The sequence below is a fragment of the Physeter macrocephalus genome, chromosome 4, assembly GCF_002837175.3.
Source record: "Physeter macrocephalus isolate SW-GA chromosome 4, ASM283717v5, whole genome shotgun sequence".
In the NCBI taxonomy this organism is placed as follows: domain Eukaryota; kingdom Metazoa; phylum Chordata; class Mammalia; order Artiodactyla; family Physeteridae; genus Physeter; species Physeter macrocephalus.
This window is the reverse complement of record NC_041217.1, coordinates 91,688,721-91,703,038: the sequence shown is the minus strand read 5'-3', so window position 1 is coordinate 91,703,038 and position 14,318 is coordinate 91,688,721. Positions and strand designations below refer to the sequence as shown.

Below are 14,318 nucleotides of genomic sequence, written 5' to 3'. Positions count from 1 at the left end.
TCTGTCTGCTGAAGGCTGCTCTCTGTGGACTGCAGCTCTGGGGTCCCATGGCTTCTAGTGGAGTTTGGCCAATGAGAGCCAAATCATTCCTCTCATATAGGACACCCTTCCCACACTACACTGACTTTTTCCATGATTTCCTTTAACCAAAATAGTTTATAATTTCTCCTTAGAAATTACTTCTTCTAGGAAGCATATCCTGTCCTTCAAAAATTACATGGTCTTCCTTATCTGTGTGATCACACAATACTTTATACATCTCCGTCACAATATTTAAAATATTATACATTTTTTTGTTTTTGTTTTTTGTCCTAATTCCCCATTAAACTTTTCAATGGAACAAAATATATGTTTTATATATTTATTATTTTTTTAAAAACTTATTTCTGTGTCTAAAGCATAGTGGACACTAAATAAATATTTATTGAACTGAATAGTTAACTAAAGGTTAAATAAAATTGTTAAAGACATTCATTTGAGTTCCAAGTCCACTGGCTTAAATACTTAAGGAAAACTTTAAGGAGCTGAGATATAGGAATGTATTCTCTTAGGTACTGATTATATACAAATTTGAGGCTATCACACTTTCTTTATGCTCTCCATTAGTCCATTAACATGGACTAATGTGCTTTTTACATTGCATTATAATATGATTTAAGGTTAAGTTTTCTTCTATTCTTATTTGATTTTCTCCCAATAGTTTATCACTTCCATAACTTGAATTACCAATCACAAGCTCACTTCCACTGTTCTGAGCTTAATACTTAATACCTGCACCCTTGACTTTTCCTTTCATGTGAAGGAACTTTCAGTTGATCAATGTTTGGTCTCTTTCTGCCTAAAATAGGAGGAGTAACTTATATGACTGATGTTTTGGGAAAACAACTGGGTTTGCATTGCCTCCTTCATTTTGGGATCTGTTTACTCAAAGAAGAAATACATTCTCATATCCTTTTAGCCATATGATAAGCTTAGCAGGGTAGACATTCATGGGGGAAACCCATGGACTTCAACTACTGCCAAATAATGGGAGGTTATCTGGGTCTATTTTTTTAAAATTATTATTCAAATAACCATTGAACTTGTACAATTAGGTTATATCCTTACATTTTGATATCAAAAGGTGACTCTTATTTCAACTGGTTTCAAATTTAGGCAGAAAATATAGGGTTTATTTATTCAGACTCCTAGACGCTCCAAGAATTTCCACCATTTTACCTCCAGCGCAGACGTCTCTTCTGAGATTCGTGCACAAACATATAATTGAGAACTGAAAAACTACTTTTTAAATCCTGGTTTTAGGTTTATTCTTTTTTAAACTGGATCCTGTCTGGATGCCTTTCCCTATGTATACTTTTAGCAGATATTTATTTGTCTGCTTTTCCTTCCAAGTTTCAGTTCAACTTCCAGGTATTATCCTTGGCCTTCAGTCATACCATCTTGTGTCAAATTTCTAAGAGATCTTTTACTTATAATCCAGCAAATATTTGCTGTGTTCCTCTTGGAATCTTCCTTTATCTCTGCTTTGGATAGGAACTGCAGCTACACCCATACATTTAATAAACTGTTTTAAACTTCTTGATGCACTAATTTTAGTAAATGTAGTTTTCTGATTTTTAAATCTGTGTCAAGATAATGATGGGGTCTATGTCTTCTTTAATATATTCCCAGACCTAACATTACTTTAATCATATATAAAGGTAAATAGAGTAAGGAGTGACCAAATAATTTTTAAAAGTCTCTCTTAAATTTCCCAACATAAAGCTAACTAATAATTACCATAAAAAGTTGGAATCAAGAGACATAAATTTTATTATCCCTCTAATTATATTTTATTTTTCTTTTGGTAATTCATTTGCTTATTCTAAAAATAAAGATCATTGATCTGGTCTCATTGAAAACACTACTGGGTAAACAAAATAAATAACCACAACTAGTATAATTTCACATGTGACAAAATAATCTCTTTATTATCAATATATTTTAAAGGGAATATTTATATTAAGAATAATACAGAGATGGACCTTAAATTCCTGAAGAGTGAAGAAAACATAATACAGGGGTTATGATGCCTTCCTAGAAAAAGGATTATTAAGTTAATATATAAATGATGGAAAAAAATAAGATGCAGTGAAATATTAATAGTTGTCCAAAGGAAGCATCAAATGATAGGAAATTTTTATCTTATTGATAGATATAGGGCATTGTAAAAGCTTAATCAAATAATTTGTGAGCAGGTATACACAATGATGGAAAATAAATATTCTCTACAGTGATATGAGTGCCCTAGTCACTTATTTTCTCATATATTAGGGATAATATAGCAGGATCTACACATGGCACAGAGAAAAAATTTCACAAGATCAACCAATTCCTCTGCTTCAGTCTCATGCTCACTGAATCCTGTGAATTGCTAATTGGGTTCTTAAGCCACTAAATATTGAAGCAGATGTGGTCCAATTTGAATCTATGGAAAGAAATATAACTAACAAAATTAATCTTAATACTCAAATACCCTTCTGGATTACAGATCAACCTGATTATTCCTAGGTGAACTATTAAACTTGAGTCTGTGACCTACCTCCTGCTGTCTCCCCAAGAATCTGCCTGAGCTGCTGAAAACCCACTTTTACATATCAGAATTCTAACAACACTGCATATGAACAGAAATAATGTTATCTTAAGTCACAATGTGTTTCAATATACAAGCTGATAGTGTAGCTCATACTTTAATTTCTTCTTATGAAAAAGTAAAAATATGAAATTCACTTGAAATAATATGTTTGCAAATTTCAAATGAATGTATTTTTTGAAAAACCCACAGAAAACAAATTTAGAAGACCTAATGCATATGTCCCACAAAGTAAAGTAGAAAAGATATTGCATGGTAGATGCATTAGGCCATTTTTGTATTTTAGAGCATAGTTATATACATGAAAAAAAAGCATTAATTTTCTTTCTAGTGTTCTTTAGTGTAAAATATGTTGTGATCCCTTGTAGTTTTGTAACTGGAATGACTTCTCTATGAAGTATTATATATTTCTTCATTTGAATTCAACTAAAGTATTTTATGACAACTACAAGCTGAAATAACATAATCGAAATTAATCATAGTAATGCTAGAAAGTAAATGCATTGGTGGCAGATGTTCATATGAAATAATTTTTGGTACTGGTATCTTGTAGAATATTAAGCAAAATGCAATATTATAATAAGAAAATTTCCAGTACATACTGAATTTCACAAAATAAAGCATTTTATATAGCTTCTACTCTGTATTTTGTACTTCTTAAATTTGGAACTTTTATAAGATGATACATCTGCTTAACCAAGTAAAATTTTTACCACATTCCTCTTAATTTTATAGTCATAGCTCTCCTCACTATGCTTTTTCCTGTCCATCAGGAAATAACCCATTGTTCTCTATGAGCCACTAAAATGGGACTTTTGTTAGCAGGGTACAATTTCTCCATAAATAAGATCACTTTATGAGGTGAGAAGCATGTAAATTTCTGTTGGCACCTTAATGTGGAGAGGGACTGAAATGCATAAAAACATCAGTAAAGCCGGGAATCATTCATGTAGTACTGAAGGCCCTACTTTGTCTGCAGTAACCAAATTACTGAGATATTTGAGATAGACTATTACCTGCTTTAAGAAAACTGAAAAATTTTCCTACTCTTTCAAAGCTATATTTATCCAAGTCATATAACTGACTTCATGATACAGTTATATTCTTGTAATATAGATGTTGTAAAGTATGTGATCGTGACTGATATTTGTGTTCTAAATTCTTTCAGAACAATTTTTCCCGTAAACCTTTCTGTCCTTATAATATCTCTTATAGTTTTGTCTCTGTTGATGTTCACAGAGGTTTGATGATGGTGAGAGATTTATTTTTTAAGGTACTTTTTACATATGAGGATGCAAAGGGAAAGAGGAAGGATGCTACTTTGTTCCACATGGGACACAAGGCTGAAAGGTTCAAATTGTATTGATATTCATGAAGCAAAACAACCAACTCATTTTTGAAATATTGAATGTAAACGTACAGATTGCCAACAAACACATGAAAAGATGCTCAACATCACTAATCATTATAGAAATGTAAATCAAAACCACAATGAAGTATCACCTCACACTGGTCAGAATGGCCATTATCAAAAAATCTACAAACAATAAATGAGGGTGTGGAGAAAAGGGAACCCTGTTGCACTGTTGGTGGGAATGTAAATTGATACAGCCACTATGGAAACAGTATGGAGGTTCCTTAAAAAACTAAAAATAGAACTACCATATGACCCAGCAATCCCACTACTGGGCGTATACCCTGAGAAAACCATAATTCAAAAAGATCATGTACCACAGTGTTCATTGCAGCACTATTTACAATAGCCAGGACATGGAAGCAACCTAAATGTCCATCAACAGATGAAGGGATAAAGAAGATGTGGCACATATATACAATGGAATATTACTCAGCCATAAAAAGGAACAAAATTGAGTTATTTGTAATGAGGTGGATGGACCTAGAATCTGTCATACAGAGTGAAGCAAGTCAGAAAGAGAAAAACAAATACTGTATGCTAACGCACATATATGGAATCTAAGAAAACAGTACTGATGAACCTAGCGGCAGGGCAGGAGTAAAGACACAGATGTACAGAACAGACTTGAGGACACAGTGGGGGGGGTGGGAGGGGAAGCTGGGACGAAGTGAGAGAGTAGCACTGACATATATACACTACCAAATGTAAAATGGATGGCTACTGGGAAGCTGCTGCATAGCACAGAGAGATCAGCTCCGTGCTTTGCAATGGCCTAGAGGGATGGGATAGGGAGGGTGAGAGGGAGGCTCAAGAGGGAGTGGATACAGGGATATATGTACACATATAGCTGATTCACTTTGTTGTACTACAGAAACTAACACAACATTGTAAAGCAATTATACTCCAATAAAGACATAAAAAAAGATTTTAAAAAATGTTCCATTTTACATTTCAAAGAGATTATTAGCTAAGTGATTAATTCACTAAAATGCATTCAGACTGTAGAACAATGGCCAGGAGAAGGTTGTTATTTGAGTTAAGAAAATACCTATTGGTACTTTAACATAGGCCAGTGTTGCTGAAAAAGTCAAGCTCCCTAGGCCAGTGTTGCTGAAAAAGTCAAGCTCCCTAGATGCATGTGACTTCCAGATGTCTTCTCTCGAAGGGTGTAGCAAAGCTACAGAGCTGCATAATAGGCTTTCCTTTCTCTTTGGGAGCTAATTTGATAAGAATTTTTTAAATTGTAGATGTTTGTAGTGTAATGCTCAGATATTTTGTTAAAAATTTTTAGTCCCATTGACATTCCGGTGTCTATACTCTCTTTTCCACATTTCAGATCATGCACAAACTACATCTGTCAAACGAAATTCTTTGTGAAACAAATCTTCTGCTTTAATTCCAGTTATTTTGGACTCCTCAGCTTCATCTGTTCATCACATGATTGTTTTCTCTTCCTGAGTGTAAATTCATCCATCCCTCTTGCTTCTTTAAGTATTCCCTGGCCAGCCATCTGAATAGTGACACACGTTATCTGTGCTCCTATAGTACCTGAATATACTCTATGCATTTTAATTCTTGATTCATTTATGTCATTCTATCCCAGATTATAAATTCCTTGATAATAAAATGATCATGCATCATTGTACGTGGATTTTCTCAGGAATTAATATAATGCCTGGCATGTAGTATGTGCTCACAAAATGATTAACTGTTCAATAAAGTGCATCTACCTATCTGCTTACTCAAGTCTTATCTGTCCTCCAAGAAACATATAACCACCATTGCCAAGAAAAACCTTCATACAGAGTTATCTCCTTTAACTCAGTCAACTCCTGAATAGATTAACATACCAAAACAGAAAATAACACTAATTATAATACTAACGCCAACAAAACTATTCTATAAGGGACAATAGCACTAACAGTAATACAATTTTTGGCATGTATTGATTAACATGTATTATACAGTGTGCTAAGTGCGAGAAAATGAGTGATCCATCCAAGGCAATACAGATTGGGCTGAGGCGCATCAGAAAGTGAATCTGAGGACTGTTTGAACTGAAAGCCCATTGTAATTTTTGAATACTTTATGATATAGCCTTTATAAAGCATTTCATATTTGAACAATATAAATATTTCAATAAATATCAGTTATTATTTTGTTTTCAATTTTATCTTGTATTGCTCTCCAGTTGGTTTATTTATGCAAAACTTTGGTCTCAATTCCATGAAGCAGAGCACATACTTTCTCTCATAACCTTAACATATCTAAGTTAGAAGTGATATTTTAACAATTATTAAATAGCTATGGAATTGAACTGGCCCCAAAACACAACAAAGCCATAGACATCAGTCCCGGTGAAAAAGATATGGAGGCCGTAGAGCATTGAATGCTAATTATTTGTTATATTACATTAAGTCCCCTACATACAAACCTTCAAGTTTGGAACTTTCAAAGATGCGAATGTGCATTCGCATGTCCAGTCACGTAAGTTAGTTCACATGTCTGGTGTACATTGTCACGTGCGCCCATCCTCTACAAGTGGTCGTGCTTTTGTGTACTTTACTATACAGTACTGTATAGAGTATGGTAGTACAGCATTTTTATTTCAAGCCCAGGATGTCCAGAAGCAAGAGTAAAAGCAGTGGGATGTAGCTGGTACTGTACTGTACTTTTCAGGGTACCGTACTGTAAAATTAAGAATGTTTTCTTAATTTTTTGTGTTTGTTTTCATGTATTATTTGTGTGAAAAGTATTATAAACCTATTACAGTACAGTACTATACAGCCAATTGTGTTAGTTGGGTACATAGGCTAACTTTTTTGGACTTACAAATGCACTCTCAGAACGGAACTCATTTGTATGTAGGGGACTTACTGTATTTTAAGATCATTATGAACCTCGATTATCTAATTAGTAAAAATGTTAAAACACAAGTTTAGACTGAATTTTTAAGCAGATACAAAATGATATATATTCTGTAATATAATTCTCTGCAATAATTTTAAAAGTCGAAATTTGTGTCTAAAAGATGTGAATATTTTAATTATTTGGGGTTTAAATTTCATTATATTTCTTGCCTTTGAAAGTTTCTTGCTTAGAAACTTTGAAGATACGTGTTCTAAAAGTTATTTATAGAACCATTCCATTTAATATAAAATAAGGATAATTATGTTTCTTCATTGACAGTAAGAATATGGCAAGTGTATATGCATTTATTCCAGTTTAGATCTATGTTTCCAGCATTTTCCCAGTGCCTAGAAGTCTAAACTTTCTCTTAGTCACACTGTAGAAATTGAAGTCTTTTTTTTCTCCTGACATGGCTTTTAAATGTTACCAGTTTCAACTCTTTAACCTCAAATTTAATCAAAAAGTTAGAAAAAAAAGAAAACCCAAATATTTCTAGTGTGCATAAGTTAGTTTATGAGTCAAAAAAACTAAAACTATAAACATGAACATATGATGAAAGTTCACCAGATTTCTGGATCTATAAGCTCTCTTTCACTTTAGGATCAAAATCGAAGTTATTAACAATATTAATATATCAGACAATCCATTAAACTGTATGCCTCTCACCTAGCAGTGTATTTTGCATACATCACTGCAGCATTATCATAAGGATAATGTGGTCTTCTCTGGGTCACTCAAATGGAGAATCTATTATCTTTAATGGTGCAGAATAGAGAATGATTATAAAAAGTACTGCTTATAGAAACTCCTTTAAAATAGATTCTCCATTTCTTTCGGTGTTGTTTCACCTTCTTTCAAAAATTTAATATTTGTTGAGAGACGTGATTAGCGCACAAAGAAGTCTGGAATTTTCCGTAAATATGGGACCCATTATAGTACCTCCCTCAGGAAAATGCTGAAGAAATCAGCCAGCACGCCAAGTACACTTGCTCCTTCTGTGGCAAAATCAAGATGAAGAGACCAGCTGTGGGCATCTGGCGTCATGATTCCTGCATGAAATGGTAGCTGGTGGTGCCCGGACCTATAACACCACTTCTGCTGTCACAGTAAAGTTGTCCATCAGAAGACTGAAGGAACTGAAGGACCAGTAGAAGTGCCACCATTTGAACTTTGCTAGCCTATAATAATGGGTTAATTTATGTAACAAAAAATTAATATTTGTAACACAAAAATTAAAATAAAAAAGCACTAAGAAATGGGTGATTATAGGAAAAGGTAAACTTACCAAAAAAAATTCAAACCACCCCTAAATTTACTTCTACTTAACTAATTCTGTTTATCTCTAATGTTTAAATAATATATCTGTTTCATAATCTACTTTATTTTACAGAAAGAACAAGAGTTTAATGAACCACACACAAGAAAAGAGACACAAATGTAATAAGAAAAAGTAATTTAAGTACAAATTAGCTACTTGTTATTTATGAAAAATTTTTTAAAATTTAAGATATTATTGTATAAGTTCAAAAATAAAAGAAGTTTCACAACAAATGTGATGTGAAAATCATATCTCATTATGAAACATTTGCAGAAACTGTAATGATTAAATATAAACATTGCAGTGATAAAATGGTAATAAGTATCACCAGTTTAAAGAATTGTGTGTCATTAAACCACGTTTTGAGATTCATTATTTCACCTGTAAGGAAATTGTGCTGTTTCAGAAACCAACCACTTTGTTCCCCATCATGACTTACTAGGGATGTCAAAGAAAATATCATTAATTACCAACAGTTTCATGTGTTATGCATTGAGATGTCACAGAGGGTGGACTGTGAAATGTTGAATAATGGCCCATCAAAGATATTCACATCCTAATCCCCCAAACCTTAAATACCTTACCTTCCATGGCATAAAGAACTTTGTGGATGTGATAAGGTTAAGGATCTTGAGATGGGAACATTGTTCTGGATTATATGAGTGAGGTCGATTTAATCACAAGGGTCTTTATAAGAAGGCAATAAGAGGGTCAGACACAGATGGCATTGTGATGACGCAAGAGTAAAGATTTGAAGATGTTATATTTCTGGCATTGAAGGTGGAGAAAGAGGCCATGAACCAAGGAATACAGGTTCCCTTTAGAGCTAGAAAAGGCAAGAAAATCAATTCTCCCTTAGACCCTTCAGAAGGAATGTAGCCCTTCTGACCCATTTTAGGACTTCTCATCTTGAGAACTGTAAAAGAACTATAAAAGAATAAACTTGTGTTGTTTTAAGCCACTAAGTTTATAGTAATTTGTTACAGCAGCAATAAGAAACCTGTACATCTCCCTTCTGCTAAAGACTCCTTCCAACAATCTTGATGCTAAAGGCATTCCAACTATGTTCCTGATTCAAAATTAGTTTCCTAGGAAACCTGAAAATTAGCAGTGCTCTGAGGAAGCAAAATCTAACATGGAACCTTTCCGGGAGGAACACACAACAAATGTGCATAGTGATGTTTTCCCCATTACTGCTCCAATGATAACTACAACCTCATAATTAGTTAATTATGCACTTCAGAAAGGAGCATTTTCAAGTATTTCAAAGACATAGGATCCAACTCGACATTGATACCCATAGACACAAAGTGTTTTCAAGTGCTTTTATATAGATGGAGGATGCATAGGGACCAGGTAATTAAAGGAGACTTGGTTCAGTTAAAACTCACAGTGGGTTCACTTGAGACATAAAGTCTAAATGTATAATTGGAAGAGACATATTTTATAATTATTATAACCCCTACATTGGGTCCTTGGCCAGGGGAAAAAGAGCTAGTACAGTAGAAATTGGCAGGTAAAAGCTTTTGCTACTGAAATTTTGGCCAAGAGAATGTAATAAAACCTATTTTGTATCTGATGGGAAACAATTCTCCATAACTCTCTCATCTTTCTTTCTGCCCACATATTAGCACTCAATTCTCAGGTTCATTTACATTCCGGAAGATAGAGACTGTCTCTTCCCCTCCCAGGGATCTGCTTACTTACATTACAAGGTAGTAAGAATGAAGTCTCTCTCTAGAAGGAAATATAGGCAGGTTTGCCAGTACCCCTCTTATAGGAATGGGTAATTTCTAAGCTCACTGTTCCTCAGCTGTGACATGGTCCTGCTATGTGCGCAGCATCCACCTGGACTCCCATCCACATTGCCCCAATGGAATTTGTGGGTCAAAGGGAACCTATGTCACCTGCTACACCATGAGTAGTAAAATGTCTAAATTTATCTGACTTGTCTCCTTACTAGTTGAATCTATGGAAGTGTGACTAACCGTATTAGCAACTGCCACCACACTTTTATTAGGGAATGTGAGATTGTTTTACAGTAGTCTAACACACATTCCAATGATGGTTTGCCTTTCCTGCCTACAAGAACTTAACCAGCACCATCAGCCAAAGACTTATAGAAAGTTATATCCACTGACACATACTCCTTAATAATATTCCCTGTTATACAAAGTCCCTCATAATGTAAAAGACCTATTTTCCAGCAAAAAAAAAAAAAGGTGCCACAGTGGACACATGAATCTGAGATTTGTTGGCTCTATCACATTCAGTGCCACCCAGAACATTGTGCTGATAGAATGCAAAAATGATCTCTTGAAGGTTCAGCTGAGCTATCCTTTTGGAGATCATGCCATGCAAAGATAGAGTGCTATTCTCCAGGACACGGTATGCACCCTGTATTAATGATAATGATATGATGCTGTTTCCCCAGGAAGCAGGAAGTAAGGGTTGGGGTAGGGGTGTCTCTGTTTATTATCATATTCAGTGATCCATTTCAGGGAATGTGTGCTGTATATCACCAGAACACTGAACTCTGGTGATTTAGAGAGTCCAGTCCCAGATAGAGAATTCCTCCGCTAGGGGCACAGCAAGTGTCCCTCTAAATTTTAAGCTGCCATTTGATCATTTCAAGCAAGGAAAAAAAATTACCATCCTGGCAGGCAGACTGTTAGTACACAATAGGGGCAGAGAAAACTTTGGTACTCTGATGATGTATTGGGTTGGCCAAAAACGTTTGTTCAGGTTTTTCCATCAGATGTTTGAAAAACCCGAACGAACTTTTTGGCCAATATTTATCTCTTGGAACTCCTTTGTCTTACTTTCATGGTAAATGGGCAAGCATTTCAGCTATGGACTGAGAAGGACCTAATGATCAGAGGTTCAGAGCACTCAAGGGTGAAGTTCTGGATCATGCCATCAGGGAAGTCACCTAAACCAGCAGGAATGTTGGCCTAGGGTTTAAAGATTTTAGAATGGATAATACAAAGAGGCAAAGAATCTCAAGTGTGGCCTTGAGAACAGGTTTAGAGGCCCAGGTCTCACTAACTTTCTCCTTGTATGTTTATTCAAGAAAAAAGACTGACCAGAACACTGGAGGCGATATTTCCAGGAATTCTTGTATGAAGCAAATGAATTCATGAATCATGAAACGTGGACTGAAGTTGATGCATTGGTGCACCACCCAGAACTTCCCTCTGGCACTGAGATATTCAATTCCCCAGCTATTGTGAGTAAGTGATTCTAATGTCCTTAGCTGAATCCCTCTCCGGACACTGTCTTCAGTAGAAGAGAGCTGCTTTACCCAAGGCCACACTCCTATTTCAGAAGCTGCCACATCCAAAGACTAGTTCACGTAGCATAGGAATATTGAGAATGATTCCTTCAGAGATGGATAAAGATGAAAGGCCATACCAGCTCTAGAACTCCCAGTGCTATCGTGAGGTCAAATCTGCCCACTTTAGTGACTCCACATGGGTTGATCCCAAGGGTACTTCCAATAGCCTTTCTACATAAAAAAATTTCTATCTCTGGACATTCTCTAAAGAATCTGACATAAGACAAGTATGAAAAGCCTGTGAAAGCCATGGGATAATTTGTCAGAATATCAAATGATACTTATTACATACTCCATTGTACGTTCTCTATTTCCTAATGATGACGTATTTATATATCAGAGACTCTTGTTTGAAGCACCAATGGTTTTCTGAATTACCCATTAGTAAGACAACTACTGCCACAGACTCCACTCTTCCCCTGAGCAAATTACCTGTCCTTTTATAGCAGCAACCCAAAGAATTGAAGTGTAAAACTGACAAACCAATTTTTCACATGAATTTGCAGAGACTCCAGCCAAAAGTACGACAGAGGTAGAAGAAATATTGTTCAGACAAGAGAGAAATGGATTTTCTGCTTTGACTGCTTACAAGAACTTGAGATGATAAATGAACTGATAACAATAGCGTCTCTTATTTTCAGGAAAAATGTCTTTATGTTTCATTTATCTGGTTATCGAAATACAGAGAATATTTGAATAGTATTCAAGAATCCACTTGTAAAAAATTGGTAATGTTTCCTCCATCCCACAAATAATGTATGATATAATGAAGAATCTCATAGATACATTTTTAGTGTTTAATTAAAGGATATTATTTTATCCTTCATTCTTGACATATTTGTATCTTTATAGGATTTTTCCTTGACATATTACCTTGATATATTTTCCTTATAGGATTACTCATTTTTATTTATCTGATTTTCATTTGCCTTTATGTTAATTGTTTGCATGTGCATTTAGTTGTTTGTAATTATAAGTTTCATAATATATATTTTTTGTGGTACTATTACTTTAACAAAGAAGACAAGAATTTTTTAAATTGGGCCCTGGCATTTCCTTTAACACTGATGACTTGGTGGCCTGGATTATTATTATTTCCTATTTACTTCACACATCTACACAGTATTGAAGTTCTGTGCTTTTGTTCACTTACATCTTCCACTTGAAACTTTTCTTCACTAGCCCGTAAATTCATGTCTGCTTTTCTGGTAAAGTATCTTGTCAAGAACTTACTGACACATCTACATTGTATACTTTATTATTTATAAATAAAATAAATCCTCTTTCAGCAACTTTCCACCAACATGTTTGCAATTATACATATTTACTCTATGTAATATTTTTCTTTAAAAAAACATAAAAAATAAATAATAAAAACAATCTGGCCAAATTGTTTATATTTTTCTTAATAATTTCTATCACTTTCAGTTTTTAATACCTTCTCACCCAAACATTTGAGACATATAGCTTTTCTTTTAATTCCATTTGCTGATTTTAAAATGTAATCTTCAATCAAATTAAAATTTATTTTAAAAGGTGTGAAATTATTTAAATTAATTCATTTTTTCAAATTTCAAGCCAATGTTTTCAGTTATTTAATAAATATTATCACTCACTCCCATTAATTTGACATTCCTACTTTATTATTTGTTAAATTCTTTTACATTTTAAAATCTGTTTGAGGGAGGTTATCTGTTCAATTCCTCTGTTTGTTCATGTTATTAAGGATTTTTAAAAATCATGTGGTTTAACTCCAAAACACCATGAGATTGAAATTCAAGTGACTTTAAGCAGTTAATTATTGTCATAAGTTTTCTCTTCTATAAAATGTGATAACAATATTTATAATTAAATCTTACTGTGAGAATGAAATGTAAGTTTATATCATGCCCACCACTAGAATCTGGAAATGATAATTCCTTACTGTTTATCCATTCATGTGTTTGTTTAACAGAATATAAATTTATTTAGCTCCTATTTTATTTTCAGACACTCTGTTGAGCATTAGAATATATTAATGAAAGCAATTTTTGAAAGAAATAGCCTCTGCTCCCCAAGATGTCAGAGTGTCTTAACAGAGGAGGACAAACTGACATGGTACTGCTTGATACATGCTAAGATAGGTGGATATTCATGTGCTAAATTAATGAAAAAGAGTCCAAATAACCCAATTTGTGGATCTACAAAAGGGTGTGACCTGAGAGAGGTGATGCTTGAGTTGAGACGTATATTCTGATCAGCAGTACACTGTTAACCTAGGGGGCCTAATTCTAAGGCATACTGTTAATGCTCTGATAGTAAATACTAGGTGCATTCATATGAAAAAAAATGGAGATTTTTTACAAGCATCCTGGTTTTTGAAACATAGTTCACAATTGCCCTTAGCTCTGGTGATTAATTAACATTATCCTTCTTTACTGCCATCAGTTACTCTTCAGGACTACCATTTTTACTAAAGCTTTAAACAGCACCTCAGCCATTGCTGAGTTTCAGCCACTGAAACTACCTGCTAGAAATAGCTATAGAATGGCCAGTATTCTGTCAGGTTTTGACAGTTTGGTAGGAAATGGTATGAATAATTTTTTATAGATTTCTTTGCTATCTTCTCCTATTCTGTTTTCTATTTGCATTCATTAATAGTTGTTTCAAGTAAGATTAATATCCAGCATCAGGTTTTATTGAAATTACATTCATCTCTAAATAA

The 14,318-nt window shown here is 34.1% G+C and overlaps 1 pseudogene; it reads left to right on the top strand.

Annotated features, from left to right (window-relative positions):
- Positions 1-6,034: 6,034 nt before the first annotated feature.
- On the top strand, positions 6,035-8,110 carry LOC112063849 (60S ribosomal protein L37a-like; annotated as a pseudogene).
- Positions 8,111-14,318: the final 6,208 nt, after the last annotated feature.